General features: G+C 33.2%; 2 pseudogenes; one reads left to right on the plus strand and one right to left on the minus strand.

Annotated features, from left to right (window-relative positions):
• The first annotated feature begins 4,905 nt into the window (after positions 1–4,905).
• On the plus strand, positions 4,906–9,885 carry LOC107495584 (uncharacterized; annotated as a pseudogene).
• A 4,491-nt stretch (positions 9,886–14,376) lies between these two features.
• On the minus strand, positions 14,377–16,276 carry LOC107495499 (inositol transporter 4-like; annotated as a pseudogene).
• Between the last annotated feature and the right edge of the window lie 2,415 nt (positions 16,277–18,691).

An 18,691-nucleotide genomic window follows, 5' to 3' on the forward strand; every position in this document is an offset into this window, starting at 1 on the left:
TAATTAATAAATAAAATTAAATATAAATTATTTGATAGTTATTAAAACACTAAAATATATAGTCACAGAAAAAAAAACACTAAAATATATGTTTTCTTATTAAGATCATTAATAGTTCAGATGTTTTATGGTCATGAAAATCGGAGCCTATTTTATGTCCGCCAACAACAAAGTAAAATGGCGTCGTTCAAAAGACACCCCTCCTTCTCTTTTCCCTTTCAAATCTAATGCCCAAATCCAAAATCTGAGACTCTGAATGTGAGTGAGAGTGTGGAACGGTGGAACTACCCTCACCCAGCTAAGCTCCAGCCTCATCTCTGTGGTCTGTGCTCTCTCCGTCTCACTTACTGGCTTATGGCCTCACCTTGACCTCGTCGCTCTCAGCCTCCCACGGCCTCATTTCGTCGCTCTCTCAGTCTCTCATCTTGTCCCCTCACCTCGGTCACCGTCGCTGTCCCGTGCCCTTGCGTTCGGTTCGTCGGCGGCAGAAGCAGACGGAACCAGTCAAGCAACCGTTGCTTCCTCGGGTGGAGGTGGTCGTCATCTTGTGTCGCAGCAGTCGCGGTGTTGGAACCGGTCAATTAGGTGAGCTCCCTTCAAGTTTTCTACTCTGTTCTTTCACTAGAATCAATGTTGAATCTGGTGGTTACTGTTGTATTTGGTTTTAGAGTTGTTGAACTGGAGAGAATTAGAAACTTAGAATTGTTATTGAGTCTGGTTAATGTTGCTGTTATATTTGGTTTGAGTTGTTGAAATTAAAAAAATTGAGTTAGAAACTTAGAATTGTTATTGAATCTGGTCAATGTTGCTGTTGTGTTGTTGAATTTGAGAAAATTTGAGTTAGAAACTTAGAATTGTTATTGAATTTGGTTAATGTGGCTGTTGTATTTGGTTTTAGAGTTGTTGAATTTGAAAAAATTTGAGTTAGAAACTTAGAATTGTTATTGAATTTGGTTAATGTTGCTGTTGTATTTTGAGAAAATTTGAATACTTAGCTACATAACAGAGTTGCTTGTTGGATAATGGTTTAGTTGAATACTTGAATTTTGTTGCTGGATGATAATGTTTGAAACTTTGAATTGAATACTTTGGTGGTTGTTGTTGTATTGCTTAAAAACTCATTTAGGTAAATTTTTGGTTGCTGAAAATATTTTATTTCTTTTACTAGAATTTTAAAAATGTTTTCATCTCAAACACCATTAGAAACGCCACCATCTCAAGAACAAGCATCATCAGCAATTCCTTGGACTTGATTTATCGATTGTGTTCTTCGTTCGTCCTTGTTGATTTAAATTGAGAACATATTTTGTACTAGAAACCACTTTATTATCTTTTTTAGATCATTAGTTACGTTTAAACATTGATATTAGATTATTAATGTTTGTAAAGACTTGTATTTTAAGTTTTAAGATGTTATTTTAATTTTATTATATAATTTTATATTTTTTAATTATGACCGAGTTAATTGGGTGAATCAGTGACCCACCGGTTGAACCAGTGATCTGGTGACCCGGTCATGTGACCGGATTGATTACCGGTTCGATTTTGATAACTATGCAACAAGCTTTTAAATAAAATTTTAATTTGTAATAGATTAATTTTTGATGTACCGAATTAAAAAGTACGGTGAAAAATAAAAAAACATTTACCGGCTTACCGCTGTGGGTTCTTTGTACTTTAAGTCTTTAACACGTGCCCAAAGCCCCGAGCTAGGTTATCCAACCATTGCATTTATTTTATCTTACTTTAGACAGAAATAGTGCGGTCCTTTAATTCTATTCCGCCGACGGATTAATTAATGAAATAATTAAATTTTAAACTTCAACCTTAAAACCCTAAACCCACTTTAATGGTGCTCAATTGTCAATTCAACTCAACTCTACGAAGCTTTGTTAGCCGCCCCCCTCAAAATTTTCATCCTCCCCTCTTCACATTTCAAAGCCCCCTCACCCCGTTCTCCTCTCCCTCGCGTCACAGGTTTCTCTTCTGCCCCCTTACAATTTTTCTCTTCTTTCATTTTCTTTCTTGAATCTGCATTGACTTCTTTAATTTTCCATAACGGTCCATGTGACCATGTTTGATTATTTTGTCCTAGTTAATTGAACGTGCTAGCTATAGTAAGCTAATTTTATTTTTTAAATACTGATTCTTATTGAGTTTTCTGTTTTAGGTATCAGTTTCATTCACGCTCTTGTTAGCATTTTGAGTCACATCTATTTTCGTTGTTCCATGTGTATTGATTTCTGCAATTTTTGTTCACAATGATTAACTTTTAATCATTTAATTTTCATCTACTGCACGTTTTACTTACTTGTCCTGTTTTAGACAATATTTTTATAAAGTAGTAAGCTAGTTTATTTATTTTCAAATTTGGTTCTTCTTTTGTTTCATATATCCCCTTGTTTTTGTGATAATTTAGTATGCAAGTTGGACACCAATTGGGATAGTTATCTCTTGAATCCTTTTTAGTTTCTATTATTAGTGTAGTGATAGATTTTTTAACATGTTACAGGCCAGGCTTAGTCTGAAGTTGCCGTAGCTTGTTTAATGCAAGGTATAGTTTGGTTAGTTTTCATCCTGTAATGAGAAATAGCATTGCCATTGCGGTTCCTTTGAGATTGAGACCAAACATTAGCAACACTCTACCACATCACAAGCTCCGGCCAACCTGCTTTCACAGCCATGAAGGTACGCACACCACAGCTTTAACGATTTCAATAGCTTATGGCACTTCATTCGTCGCATGTTCTTGTTCCTCCCCTCTCTCTCTCTCTGTAAGTTCTTTCTATCTAAAACTTCTATTCATGTAATACTTCTTTGTTTGTGTTGTTCATAATGTCATTGCTTACGGCCCTTCTTCTTCCATGCTAGGACATACCATTAGTTGCGTCCCCTACGCCCCTCCTCAAACAAAGCCCATGGCGCTTCATTTCGAGGTTCAACTTCCCATTCTATTTTAGTTCTCTTACGCCTCTACATTGCTGAAGTTTTGTTGTCTTATTTATGTGAAAATCAACGACATTCATTTATTGCTATTGTTGTTGTTTTACCTTTGGATGACTGAGGCTGAAAGAATGATATGTGTATGCATACAAGAGAATAAGTGATAACTCTAAATAAGGGCTGAGAAGCACTGTGTGCACTTGTTGAACCATTCTTTGGTTATTTTTTTCCTGAAGTTTTATTATTATGTTTGCTTTCTCAGATTCTTGGCCGGTTCATTCGTGCTCGTGCAGCTCAATTGACCCTCCCTCACTTTGTGTGTCAAACACCATTATTTATGCCAGTGGGTACTCAAGGTTAGAGTTTCCAATTTATCATTTCTAATATTGATACATGGTTAGGAGTGCATTTTCGAGCTAAGGGACGGAATGGTAATCTTGTCATATTCAAGGATTTGAATACTAGAAGAATTGTACCAAACCAGTCTTGGACATCAAGAAGACCAAGAATCCATCTCAAAAACAGTGGTGCTAAAAGGGCGACAACTCATAAGGCCCATTGGGCTAAGTCAGGACAGCAAGAAGTCCAATAATGCTTTTCAAATTCAATAGGAGGCATAATTTATTATTAATTTTCGAATTTTCAGGCATTTATTTGATTTGTTTTGTTGTTAGAGTTTGTTAGAAGATTTGATTTACTTTCGATTTGCTTAGTAGTATTTTTAGGGATTTTAAATTTAACTCAAATATGATCTAATATAATAAGATCAAATATGATTTAAATTAGTTATCATATCTTTAGGATTTTAAAATTTAAATCAAATCTGATTTAAATTAGTTATCTTATCTTATCTTTTAACTAGTTTGTTTGGAGTCTATTTAAACATCTTTGGTGACACAATTTACATCACTTTTGATGAATAAGTTTCAGTTGCTTTTAAGCACGTTTTATTGTGTGAGAAGTGAGGTGAGTGATTTGCTTCGCTTCGCTTGTTGCATGGATAAAATTCGGTGATTCAATTTTCATCCCTCTGATCTAGGTTATCAAGCACAAGTTTTTTGAAGGTCTAGTAGGAAATCTTTTTCGGTGACCTAGGTTGCTAAGAACAGGTATCTTAGAGGTCTAATAGGAAAACCTTTATCTATCTTTTATGTTTCCACGGTGTCACTTTATGCCAATAAATTCCTCTTCTTGATGTCATTCTTTTCTTGTCCCCTTTACTGAATAATCCTTATCTATTGTGATAAAACCCCTAAATCCCAGTCTATTCCTTATCATTGATAAGAATTAGATTGGGGCTTAGGAGTTATATCACAATAGATAAGGATTATTCAGTAAAGGGGACAAGAAAAGAATGACAACAAGAAGAGGAATTTATTGGCATAAAGTGACACCGCGAAAACATAAAAGATAGATAAAGGTTTTCCTACTAGACCTCTAAGATGCCTGTTCTTAGCAACCTAGGTCACTGGAAAGGATTTCCTACTAGACCTTCAAATAACTTGTCCTTGACAACCTAGATCAGAGGGACGAAAATCAAAAGAAACCACCACGCATATCACCTTAGTGTTGGATCCTCCAATCTTCCTCATGCAACAAGCGAAGTAAATCACTCACCTCACTTCTCACACAATAAAACGTGCTTAAAAGCAACAGAAATTTATTCGTCAAAAGTTATGTAAATTGTCTCACCAAAGGTGTTTAAATAGACCCCAAACAAACTAGTTAAAAGATAAGATAAGATAACTAATTTAAATCAGATTTGATCTTATTGGATTAGATCAGATTTGATTTAAATTTAAAATCCCTAAAAATACTACTAAGCAAATCAAATCTTCCAACAAACTCTAACAACAAACAAACCAAAATAAATGCCTGAAAATTCAAAAATTAATAATAAATTATGCCTCCCAATGAATTTGAAAAGCATTATTGGGCGTCTTGCTATCCTGACTTAGCTAAATGGGCCTTATGAGTTGTCGCCCTTTCAGCACCACTGTTTTTGAGAGACGAATTCTTGGTCTTCTTGATGTCGACTGGCTTGGTACAATTCTTCTAGTATTCAGATCCTTGAATATGACAAGATTACCATTCCGTCCCTTAGCTCGAAAATGCGCTCCTGACCACGTATCAGATATACAGCAAATGAAGTTTTCTGTTTTTCATTCTCATGCACAAGCCATTTCATGCTATAAGATAACAAAGTTCACCTTCAAAGTTGTTGCCAAATTGTTTCATATTTTTATAATATAATATTGCATTCATATTGAGTTTGTTGTTTTGGGGGGAAATTATGGACATCGGTTACTCATGTCCATAGAACATTCAATGTTGATATTTGCATTGGTTGAGTTGATTTTTTCTTTCCTAGGCTTTTGACAGATTTCTAAATGGTTATCTTGCACTATAGATGTCACAATTTTGCATTCCTAATTGGAGGGTTTTAAATGAACATGGACAATCAAAGGCTTGACAAATAATGAACTTGAGAGAATTGGTTGCCAAATAATTCTGGGAAACACATATCACTTGGCCCTTCGACCTACTTCCGAGCTTCTCGAAGAAGCTGGTGGTCTTCACAATTTTATGAACTGGCCACGGGCTATGCTTACAGACTCTGGTGGCTTTCAAATGGTTGTTGTTTGACTTAATGTATACCTTTTCCTTTTACTGTTGTAATTTCGAGCATTCTAGTAATTATATTATTATCATCGGGTTCCATCAAGTAATACTGTTGCATACTAATTTTATCTAATAATTTTTCATGCACAACATTGTTTGTGGCTTGTGTTTTTTCTTATTATTGTGTCTCTGTCTTCAACCTTTGTACAAGTTTATCTGTATCAAAATCAAAAGTTATAGTATAATGTCACTTCAAAATGAAGAATGATGTTGATCATACTAAGAGAAGTATTGAAAGTAATCAAGGTTATAACAGAAAGAAGCCTAAGGCTGTGTAGATAGGCACTTAGGCAGGACAAAAAAAATGACATTGGAGCTAAATTTGTTGTGTGAAGTGAATTTGTATTATCTTTTCGCTAATTGATAACTGTATTCAGGGACAATGTTGAAAAAAATCATTTATATTTTTTGTTAAAAATCTTACCAATCTACCTCACTAATGTTTTAGGTCTCATTGTTGCATCTTGCTGATATCACAGAAGAAGGTGTGACATTTCAGGTATATATTATTTTCAAGTTTCGCAGGCAAGTTTGTATCTAACCTTTTTTCCATTTTAAAACAAGACAAAAAATTATAATAAGAAAAGGTTGCAATTGTAATCTACAATGAAATTATGTTATTTGTAACTATAGAATTATTTTCTTGCTTCAGTCACCGGTGGATGGCAAGCCAATGCTTCTTACACCCGAAGAATCAATTCAGATACAAGTATGTAGATTAATTGTTTTTCCTCCATATGTTTCTTTCAATCAATACTTGATAGTTTATTTAAAATTTGAAAAACTTTTAGGACTCCACATATTATGATTTGCTTTCAGATAGAAGTTGTTCATTGAATTCTTATTTTAAGTTATAGTTATTCCCAATATAGTATTTCCAAATTGAAAAAGATGATCTTTTATTAGATATTCAATTAATGTTTATAATTTAAGCCTCATAGAAAATTGCAAGTGACAATGCATAATAGATTGTAGTACTGACTACAAAGTATAGCACTGGAAATTGATTCGTTGTTCTTATGCACGTTTTCTTGATCCCTTCAATAATTTCTGGTTTCTTGTACCTGCTTCTGGAGTTTCTGGTTGGAGCTTACGGCTAGCAAACTGTAACAATATATTTTAAGAAAATTGATTTTTCTTTCTTATGTTCGTCATAAATTGTACAGAATAGAATTGGAGCAGATGTTATTATGGATTTGGATGATGTCGTAAAGACCACCATTACTGGTCCAAGAATTGAGGAAGCTATGTATCAAACGCTTAGATGGATAGACAGATGCATAGCAGGTAATTATGTTATTGAAGTGTATCATTTAAGTCTTTGGTTGTTTCCAATGATAAATATAATGGACATTCCTTCTGTTAACAGCGCACAAGAGACCTCACGATCAGAACTTGTTTGGTATTGTACAAGGTGGTTTAGATCCTGAGTTGAGGTAAATTTTAGCACAAACCATGATGTTCTTCCTATTATCAACGTGGATGTTGTGAAACAAGTAGCTAACTATAAATTTATAATTTGCAATATGCTGTACTCAGGGACATCTGTGTCAAAGGTTTGGTAGACCGCAACTTGCCTGGGTAAGTGTAAGTTTATTTAGTCATATAGTCTATTTTGTGGTCTCAAGCTTATTGCCATTTCTAATATTATTTATTTATTTTGTGCTGTCTTTTAGAACTATACTAGACAATATACAATACTAGCTGGTTTGAATGTCAGCTCCAGTTTCTTTTTGTTTAGGCACCACATAAAATGGGCTTGGTCATATTATTCATGAATCATTACTGGGTAATTTGTTAAAGTTAAACTATAAATTGTGAGTTAAACTAACTCGAGACAATTTAATGTGTTATTCCTAATTCAATTTAACAAAAGAAAAGAAAAACTAGGATTGTTGATCTAGTATCTAGTACTTATCAAAAAAGTGAAGAAAAATAGTATAGCATTCCAAAAATATGCATGAATAGATAAAGGTCTTCTTTCATTGACATACTACAGTTAGAAGTAACCTTGTGAAATAAAGGAGGACATGTGGAATCAATAGTTTCGTAATGTTGCTAAGAAGCTTAATATAATTTTCTTTTGTCACAGCTATGCTATTGGTGGTCTTGCAGGAGGCGAAGATAAAGATTCATTTTGGCAAGTTGTTGCTCAGTGCACTACTGCTTTGCCAGAGGATAAACCGTGATACGTTATGGTCAGAATAACTTTCATCATAGCAGCCATTACTTTGATATACATTTCAAATTAAATCAATTTCATACCATTTGCTTGTACTTGTTCCAGGGAGTTGGTTATCCACTTGATATTGTTGTTTGTAGTGCTTTGGGTGCAGACATGTATGATTGTGTCTACCCCACCCGTACAGCACGTTTTGGGACTGCCCTTATTCCTGAGGTGATCTTTTTCCATTTTATGGACAATTTAGGCTATGTTACAATTAAAATTTTTGGGAACAAAACTTTATGGAATAAAAATTAAAGGAGGAAAATATTATCTCCTTAAAATTACAAGTTGTTTGGTATACAGAGAAAATAAAAATTCTCAAGAGCTCAAATATGCATTTCACTAAACAGGGGCAAACATTTACCCTAGTCAAATATAAAGTAAAATCCGTAGAATTAGTGAATTTTACTCTGAAAATTTTTCTTTCTTCCTTTAAAATTTAGCACCACAAAATGTAGCCCTTCTTTTCCGTCTAACTGAACATAACCTTATAATTTTTTCATGCCATCATAGTCCACTTGTTGATGCATCCGCATGATTTTAAACTTAATTCTTTGTGGTGTGTTTGTAGGGAGTACTAAAACTAAAACATAGAACCACGGCTGATGATACTCGACCAATTGATCTACCTGCCCTTGTATGGTATGCTTCTGAGAGGGTACTTCTTTATTTGATGAGTTATTTGATGAAATTGACATATTTTTATATATATATTTTTTCTTTTTTCCTCATAGGTTTGCAAGAACTACACCAAGGCCTACATCCATTGCCTTGTCACTAAAGACGCCATGGGGTCTCAGCTTCTATCATATCATAATTTATATTACATGATGCCGGTAGAAAACTCTACATTATATAAAATTTTGCAAATTAATGATCAGTATATGTATATATATGTTCAACTAAAGTCCTTGTATTTTTAAATTTGCAGCTTAGCAGGAATTTACACACATCAATAGTTGAGGGAAGGTTCCCAATGTATGCTTATATTTAATTATGTGTTCCTATCATTGGATCTCTTTTCTATTATTAATTATAGCTTTTTCCCCTTGAGAAGTTCAAAGCCTCCCTATATGCCACTAACCCTTTTATTTTTATTTTTTTGTAGGTTTGTATGTGACTTTTTACAAACAATGGTATTTAATACTTCATTTCGTTATTGTTCTCAATTTCATCTGCATTCATGTTAATGTTTGTATGTTTGAAATTTAAATATTTATCTTCGAATTGAAAGATATTTTTACCAATATCATTTTTTTCAAACTATCAAAAATATTTGTTGACTGTTATTAAATCTTCTCACACGTTTCTACTGCAGTTCCCCAAAGGTGATGTTCCTGAATGGGTCTGCAATGCTATGGAGGTGGCCGGAATCGACATTGCTTCCTGCTGTGCTCCATTTCCATCATGCCAAGAAAAATATTCCAGCAATGAAATCGGAACTAATCGATTTGATAAGGTCAAAATTGAAATTTAACATACACATATGGAGTTAAGGCTTACACACACAAGTTATAGACTAGCGAAATTTAGCCGAGCATGGAAGGCATGCACAAATTAGTTTACACAATGATTTTTTTGCAGGTTAATGCTTACTTTGGTTCTTCCATGTACACGCGTGAATCATTTTACTTGACTCGTTAAAATCAATGAGAACTAAAATGACTGACACGTGTACTTATGGAGATCAAAGTGAGCATTAACCTGCTTACTTTTGGTAGCATAAATTTTGTATCCTGTATATGCTGTTTTGAGTAAAATTTATTTAAAGGTTTACAGCAAATCTTTTGTTCTTTCCAATTCTTATTGTCAACACAAGTGGAGATTAGGGTTGTGTTGGTGAAAGGAAAAAAAATGGCGTACCATTATTTAAGTCATGCTGTTTATGTCATGTGATTTTATATCTTTTAATTCGAACTTAAATGAGCCTTCTTTAAGCAAATTTTTTTTTCCTTTCAAGTGTCGAAGCTAATGGCTGTCCTATCATGGAAATACTTGTAATTTTTTAGGTATATTTAATGTCTTATAGAAGCTTTTCTTGAAGTATTGTAAATAAAAAAAATAGTCGGGAATATTTCTAAAGCTCGCCGAAAATGTTTTAGAAGTATAGGAATATAAAATTCATAACTTTCTTTTTTTGGTCTTGAAATTCATACTTGTAATTGCAACAATTTCTATATTCGAAATAGGCATTTATGTACGACCATATGACCTAAATGTATTGTTTAACATTTTATGGACACCGAAAGGCGAGAGTCTAAAAATTGAACACATCCTTCAGATTAAACAAAATAAAAAGTAATTGTTTCGTTAATTTTTTGAAAATTTTATGGTAATTTCTCTTTATCATGCATTTCAAATAAGGTCAGTAGTTGTATACTGAGTAAAAACTAGTAGTTATTTAAATAATTGCATTATTTTAAACATTGAAATTTTACCTGTCATTAATTGTCTATTACTAACTTTACAACTAAAACTAGTATTTTTATCCGTAATTCCGTTAATTTTTTGAAAATTTTATGGTAATTTCTCTTTATCATGCATTTCAAATAAGGTCAGTAGTTGTATATTGAGTAAAAACTAGTAGTTATTTAAATAATTGCATTATTTTAAACATTGAAATTTTACCATTCGTTAATTGTCTATTACTAACTTTACAACTAAAACTAGTATTTTTATCCGTAATACTATTATGGGAATATAAATCTTTGAAAATTACGTTGATCCTGATATTATAGATTATAAAACAAAATTTATAGCATTAAATTACATTTACAAAATGGTCGTAAAGGACAAAAGTCTCCGTCGGCTAAGAAGATCAGAGTCTCTGTAAATAAATTTTTTCATATAAAAATAATAACTAAAAAATTTATTATTTAATTTTTTTATTTATGAAAACCCTGATCTTGTTAGTCGATGAGGACTTTTATTTCTTTGCGATTTTTTTTATAAAAATAGTTTGATTTTATTAAATTTTTTGTAGTATAATCTATAATATCAGGATAAAATCGACGTAGTTTTAAAAAGATTATATTTTTGTAATGTTATTATGGGTAAAATACTAGTTATATTTTATAAGTTATTCTGTTTATTGATCAGCCAATAACACTAGTCAGTAGTGATACATTGATGTGGCTTGTGTTATGACATATAGACGTAGTATTGACTGATGGTATGCCATGCACTAATGTACTTAATCAATGATATGTGGCATGTCTAGATTTTATATTTATAGAAAATTGACTGTTTTATTAAAAGAAATAATTTTTTAAAAAATTTAATTAATTCTGGTAATTTTATATTTATGAAATACTTTGGACCAAATTACTTGGGGCCTAATAATTTGGCTCGAGGCATAGTTAATATCTTTGCCGGCGGCAAGTGCGTAATGTTTAGTGGGATCATATTGGAATCTTATTCCCTACTATGACTTGAATTGTCAATTCAGCCACATTATGTTTATCCATCCTAGATTCCGAATAATTAGGATGCAATTTTTTTTTAATTTTAGTACGAAAGGGACTAGGGCCTCTCAAAATGGGTTAAATTTATTGCATTAATCTGTTCATTTGTTTAAACAGATATATTTTGTTATTAAAATCAAATTTATTTAAATTATGGGTTAAATAAAATGGGTCCAATTAATTCAAAAAAATAATGGACTAAACAGATTAGTCCAATAATTCATTTGGATGCCTATTATTCCCTTATAAAAAATGTGGGACACAATCCTCAACTAGTATTCATTTAATAGTATATTTTTTGTTTTTAAAATTTATTAAAAATTTTAAAAATATATCTAAATTTTATTGATTTTGTTAGGTAGACAATAATTTTTGTAAACAATGTGAATAATAGATTCTAAAATTGACCCAATAAAGTAAAAAAAAACACTCCACTCCAAATTACCTCATAAACCTTAACATTATTAGGATAACCATCTGTACACCAAGTGAATTGAACATCCAGTCATTGTTAACTTTGTATGAGTAAATCGAATCAAAAGAAATAACCATCCAATTAAAACTAATGAACATAATCATCTGCATACCTATTGAATTGAACATCCGACATATCCATTGTTCACATTATTTAGTATTCTCATTATCTATCTATACTTTTCCAAATATTAATTTGTTTTAATTTTATTCTTAATGTTTTCGATTTGCATTATTTTTATCCCTATCTTCAAATTCTTCTGATCAAAATATAGTCAACAACATTTTTTTCAATTTTATCCTTTTAGAACTATTTACCATTATCATCATTTCCAAAATATGTTCTTCTCTCTTTTCAAACTATTCAAATCCTTGGCGCAATGACAGTGTATTCAGAGTCATTAGGCAATTGGGCGGATGGTTCTCAATGGCTCAATGCAGCAGCAGCCGCCTATGCACGCCAAGCAAGAGGTGTGTGCAGGGACCAACAGTGTTGTGGAAGAGCAACGTGCAGAGATCGATGGCAACATGGAACTCTTAATAGCATGGTGACATGGTGAAACCTTGAGGTAGAAAAAGAAGAACGATGCTGAATGTCGAAGAAGAGAGTCTTCAATCTAGGTTCTGGTTAGAGACAGAGGTGCAGAGAGATAGAAGATACTAATAGTTATTACTTTTAATTTGGAAAAGTCCTCGTGTATAAAAATTCATTGTAAGATTAGAGTTGACATATTCTCGATCTGCGAATAAAGTTAGAGTTAGCTCCAAACTCTATTCTACCCTACTTATTATCTCCCCTATCCCTATGTCTAATGCTTAAATAACAATTAACAAGAAATTAGTCTAAATATTTTTGCAATTCGAAACTAAAAAAGTCTAAAATAGTGTCAATGTGTCTAAGAAAATGTAATGGCCTGTGGGAGTGGAACCCACACTCATTCAACGCACTTGATATTCTGTTTCTTTATAGGACCCACCATGCCACTTGTTCGCACTACTGTGCTGTTTGCGCTATTCTCTTTTAGCTGTTTCTACATCAAAAACCAAATGAAAAATCCATAAGCAACAATATATCACGTTATTTAATCATTTCCCGTCTAAAATTATATTCATTCCATGTTCATGTGGCAACAACAAAACACACACCACTGTAGATAACAAAATACATGAGCAACTTCTTTCGTTTTGTACTATCTACTGACAGAAGGATATGCATGTCTATTATTTACATCTAGTTAATTGGTAATTTTTTTTTCTTCAAAGACTAATTAGTCCAAAATCAAAATCATGAAAAACCTAATTGTCATTCTACTCTAAGTAAAATGATTCGATACTTCGATACTGTTGATTTTTCAATCTAGGGGCAAAAAGTAGTACGGCTTTCAAGCGTAATATAAGTTTAAATGAAACCTTTTTTCCCTAATTAGAACCCGAAAGAATAATGGCCTAGGCTTTTATTTATTTATTTATAGTGGCTGCAAATAATGATGTTTAGTTTAATATAATGTTAAGTTAATATCAGTTAATTAAACTGATGAACAACATAATGAGGTGTTAAAGTTTTTGAGAAAGAAAAATATTTTAGGTAACTGACATACACTTAGTACCACAAATTTACTAAATAACATATATATTGCTTAAAAATTCAATAATTTATTGAGCTTGTGTAAAATTAAAGCCTAAAGGTCATGCACGCATGCACAAAAATAACAACTTAGTTTATGTTAGTTTAGGTGGGTTCTTGTTGAAGTTGTAAATTACACTGTGGTATTGGACTCGCTGTGGAATGAAGACTTAGGAGAAAAAAATAATTTATGAAAAATTTAACCTAATTCTCTAAAATATATATTAATTATGTGCTTAATTTGAAACTTTTTATTAAAAATAAATTATTTCACCTTTCTAATGTATATATTGAGATTTTTTTTAAAGAAATTATATTCTCTTTTTATATGATCACGTTTTAATCTAATAGTAAAAATAAATAAAATAAATAAGAGGTTAAATTCTTTATATATTTTTGTGTGAAATACAAAAATATTTAACTATTTTAATATTTTATATTGTTATGGTGGTAGTATAATTCGTCACTGACTTATTGGAAAAAAAATTATATAAAGATAATGTTTTGTGATTTTTTTTATAATTATGAAAATGCCAAATGTGTAAAGAAAACAAAAATAAAAGTAGAAGAGTGTTAGAGGACCAACAAATTTTGTGATTTGTAGTCACAAATTAGCTATCATTAATATTTTTAATGTTATAAAATTACATATAATGGTGTGGAATTACTCCCTTTTTTGTTGTTGACCAGATTTTAATAAAACTGCTGGCTCCTTATACTTTTTCATAAAAGTATTCATACAACGTGCCTCTTTTCTTATTTAATGTATTGGATACAAATTTGACATACATGGAGAAATTCTCTATCGCTCTGTCAGCATGGATTTTGAAGAAGAGAGCGCACGCACTGAAGCAGCAATTATATTTATCTCCTCCTTTAATTTCCATTCCTCGAAGAGAGAATCATCCAATTCTCAATCTATATGAAAAGAGATAACTAACAACTTCATCATATCATATTGTTTATTTACCAATACTTGCTTTCTCTTCATCTGTCTTTGGATTGGTGCAACCGCAAGGGTTGAACCCTTTCTGAAGCAACTTCTCAACCTCTTCAAACTGAAGCCCTTTTGTTTTTGGTACCAATAGATAGATGGCAACTAGTCCAATTGTGGAAAACCCAGCAAAGAGGAGGAATGTTCCTGCAGCCCCAAGTGCATGGATGAGTGACAAGAATGTTAAACTCACTATGAGATTAGCACACCAGTTTGAAACTGCTGCTATGCCTCCACAAATTCCCCTGAATCTTAATGGGTAAATCTCTGAGTTCAAAACCCAAGGCACTGATCCCATTCCAGGAGAGTACGCAAGGATATATAGTCCCAACACTATAACTGCAAGAACTCCAATTTTGCTTGGGCATCCATCAGAAAACCACACGCGCTTTTGCTCACCGCACACCACTCTGACTTCCTTTGTTTCTGCCAAGCACGCTCCTGGAAGATGCTGCATCATGTTCATTGATTACGTTAGATTAGACTAGACTAATACAATATATAAGTTGAAAGAGATGGAAGTGATGAACTTACATTGCCCCCAGTGCTGGCACAGAAGGCACATTCAGCTTTCAAACATTTCATGCAGTTCCATGAAGATACATTAGGGGCATCAAGATAAGCTTGGCATGTAGCGTTAGCACCAAAACTGAGGGTGTCAACATTGTCAATTGGAGGAGCAGTGGTAGCTGCCTGATAGAAAACTCCAGTGAGAGTGAGGAGGCAAATGATGATTGCAATAAGGGATAGGAGCATGAGCTTTCCTTCCATATTTATCGATGCAAAGCATGCTAAGGATAGATCCGACGGCGTTGAGACCAGAAGTGACAAGGGAGAGTGCAAGTGCGGTAGATTTTGATGCGATGCCAGCAAACTGAACAATGGTTGGGCTGTAATACATGACGGTGTTGATGCCAACGAATTGTTGAGCGACTTGAGCAGTCACGCCTGCATACAATCCTCTTCGAACAGCAACGTTGCTGAAAGCAGCCTTCATTTTCTCTCCAAGAGTTTGACCGATCAACCCTTCCACTTGCTTCTCTTGTTCTACCGCTTCTCTCATCACTTTTATCTCCCCTTCAATCTCGTCTGCTTTGTAAATCTTTTCCAGAATTTTTCTTGACTCATTTTCTTTCCCCTGGTTGTACAACCACCTCGGTGACTCAGGCAGGGTTAGCATCAAAACAAATTGAACCACCGCCGGAAGTCCAGCCACCCCAAGCATCCAACGCCACGTTCCAGAAGTCTGCATATTATGGTAAACGGTTTAGTCAAATATGTTAATTATCTAATTTTTTTAATTATTATCCTAGTATATATATATATACCTTGGTGAATGCCAGGTTGATAAGGTAGGAGAGGAATTGGCCAAAGGTAATAAGGAGACCATTGATACAAATGAGAGCTCCTCTAATGGCAGCTGGGGAGGCTTCTGAGATATAGAGCGGGGAAGTCATGGAAGCTATGCCAACTCCAAAACCAACCAAAATTCTTCCAACAACGAGGACCCAAGGAGCAGGGGAAATAGCCATGACTATTGCACCAAGAAAGAAAACAATATCAGCCCCCAAAATAGAGGTCTTACGGCCGAGCCTGTCGTTCATCCATCCACCAAGTGCAGCACCAATGATGGCTCCCGCTACAGCCATACTTACAATGACTTCCTGCAACCATAATTTCTTATCAACTTCTACAAAGTCCTCGCGAATGTAAAGCAAGGCTCCTGAGATAACACCGGTGTCGTAGCCGAAGAGGAGACCTCCAATTCCGGCCGATAGAGCAAGGCGCATGATATAGGGCGAACTGGTTGCTCTTTTCCAGAATTCTGTGAACTCTTGCTTACTCGCTGTCTCCGGCCCTCCTTCCATCCTTACTGATCACCTTATTAATTTAATGTCAACCTTATTGATGATTTCTTGTTTACCTCTACCACCTGCACTCCACGCTAAAAATATTATTATTCCATTAATCTTTGTTTATTTATGCATACAATTAATCTCATGCATTTCATAACATTATGCAGATTTCTAATTATAAAGTAAAATTTGATTTCAACGATAATTAATCAATAATATCTATTTTTTCTTGTCCTGATCTTAACACCTTATCAAAAAGATTATTATTAGTGTTCCTAAATAACCATGTAGAGTTGTGATCAAAAACATAGAAATAATTAGGAATATATCCTATCATATCATTATTATTTATTTATATATAAAGAAAAAGTACAATCCAAAAAAGAATTGAGATAAATTAAATAGATAAAATATGTTACGTACTTGTACTACAGAAAAAACAGAGAGAAAATGAACTTTGCTAAGAAAACCACAGCACTCTGATGTTAAATTTTTGCAGAAGGTCTCTCAGATCAGTTGTGTGGTATTACGCTCCCTTTTGTCTCAAAAGTTTAAAGTTACTGGCGATGGTTTAAACTCTGTCTTTTCTCTCCTTTATATATAAATCTTCCCCGTTAGTGGCAGCTAATATATTCATATCTTTAACAAACAACAAGGCACCAAAATCTGTCTATAGGAAATAATAAGCAAAGCTTGCCTTATTATATTCAACCCTGTCTTAACCGTATATTAGTGTTTTTTAATCATATCCAATTTCTTGTTTTTTTCCATAAAAATTGAACTGTTTTTCGTGTATCTTATCTATAACTAAAGCTAAGTTCTCTAACAAAATAACAAAATACAAGAATTAGAGAGATACAACGAAAGTTTAACATCAAAGTGTTGTGGTTTTCATAACAAAGCTCATTTTCTCTCTAATTTTTTTGTAATACAAGTATATAACATGCTTTGTCTGTTTAATTTATCTCAATTCTTTTTTGGATTGTGCTTTTCCTTTATATATAAATAAATAATAATGATATGATAGGATATATTCCTAAGTATTTCTGAGTTCATGATTGCAATTTTACATGGTTAATTAGGAACAATAATAATTACCTTTCTGGTAAGGTGTTAAGATCATATTTCACTTTATAATTGGAAGTCTGCATGATATTATGAAATGTATGAGATTAATTGCATGCATAAATAAACAATAACAATTGATTTATGATTGATGGAATAATAATATTTTCAGCGTGGAGTGCAAGTGATAGAGGTAAGCTAGAAATCATAAATAAGGTTGATATTAAATTAATAAGGTGAGCAGTAAGAATGGAAGGAGGGCCAGAGGCAGTAAGTAAGCAAGAATTCACGTAATTCTAGAAAAGAGCAACCAGTTCATCCTACATCATGTGCCTTACTCTATCTGATAGAATTGGAGGTTTCCTCTTGGGCTACGATACCGGTGTTATCTCAAGAGCCTTGCTTTACATTTGCGAGGACTTTGTAGAAGTTGATAAGAAATTATGGTTGCAGGAAGCCATTGTAAGTATGGCTGTAGGGAGCCATCATTGGTGGTGCAGTTGGTGGATGGATGAACGATAGGCTCGGGCGTAAGATCTCTATCTTGGGAGCTTATATTATTTTTTTTCTTGGCACAATAGTCATGGCTATTGCCCCTGCTCCTTGGGTCCTCATCGTTGGAAAAATTTTGGTTGATTTTGGAGTTGGCATAACTTCCATGACTTTTTCTCTCTACATCTCAGAAGCCTCCCCAACTGCCATTAGAGGAGCTTTTGTTTGTATTAATGGTCTCCTCATCACCTTTGGCCAATTCCTCTCCTACGTTATAAATCTTGCATTCACCAAGGTATATCTGCTTAGATAATAACTAAGAACGATTAGATAATTTAACGTATTTGACTAAACTATTTGAAATAATATGTGTCCACATCTTATCTATCTTGATTAACTTGTGCAGATTCCTGGAACATGGAGTTGGATGCTTGGGGTTGCCAGATTTTCGACAGTGGTTCAGTTCATTTTAATGTTGACCCTACTCACGGAGGTGGTTGTACAATTAGGGGAATGAAAAGGAGTAAAGAAAAATCTTGAAAAATATTTACAAGGCGGACAAGATTGAAGGGGAGATTATTCAGAATTATGTATACCGAAAGTTTATTCAGAATCATAATGACAAAAGGAAAATTCACATTTATTATAATAACAAGGCACAAGAATAATTTAATTTTTTGCTAGATATTTATTTCAATTGAATAATTTCTAAATTCCAATCCTTTTAAAATATGAGGTGGTAATAACTAATAAGTCGTAAATCAAGACTTAAAAAATTATACGTATATATCAAGATAGGAGACATAGAACGTCCTTAATCATTATCATTACTAATGTGAATTAAGACTAAGATTTGTGTTGGGAATAAGT

Source organism: Arachis duranensis, chromosome 6 (genome assembly GCF_000817695.3).
Source record: "Arachis duranensis cultivar V14167 chromosome 6, aradu.V14167.gnm2.J7QH, whole genome shotgun sequence".
Lineage (NCBI taxonomy): Eukaryota > Viridiplantae > Streptophyta > Magnoliopsida > Fabales > Fabaceae > Arachis > Arachis duranensis.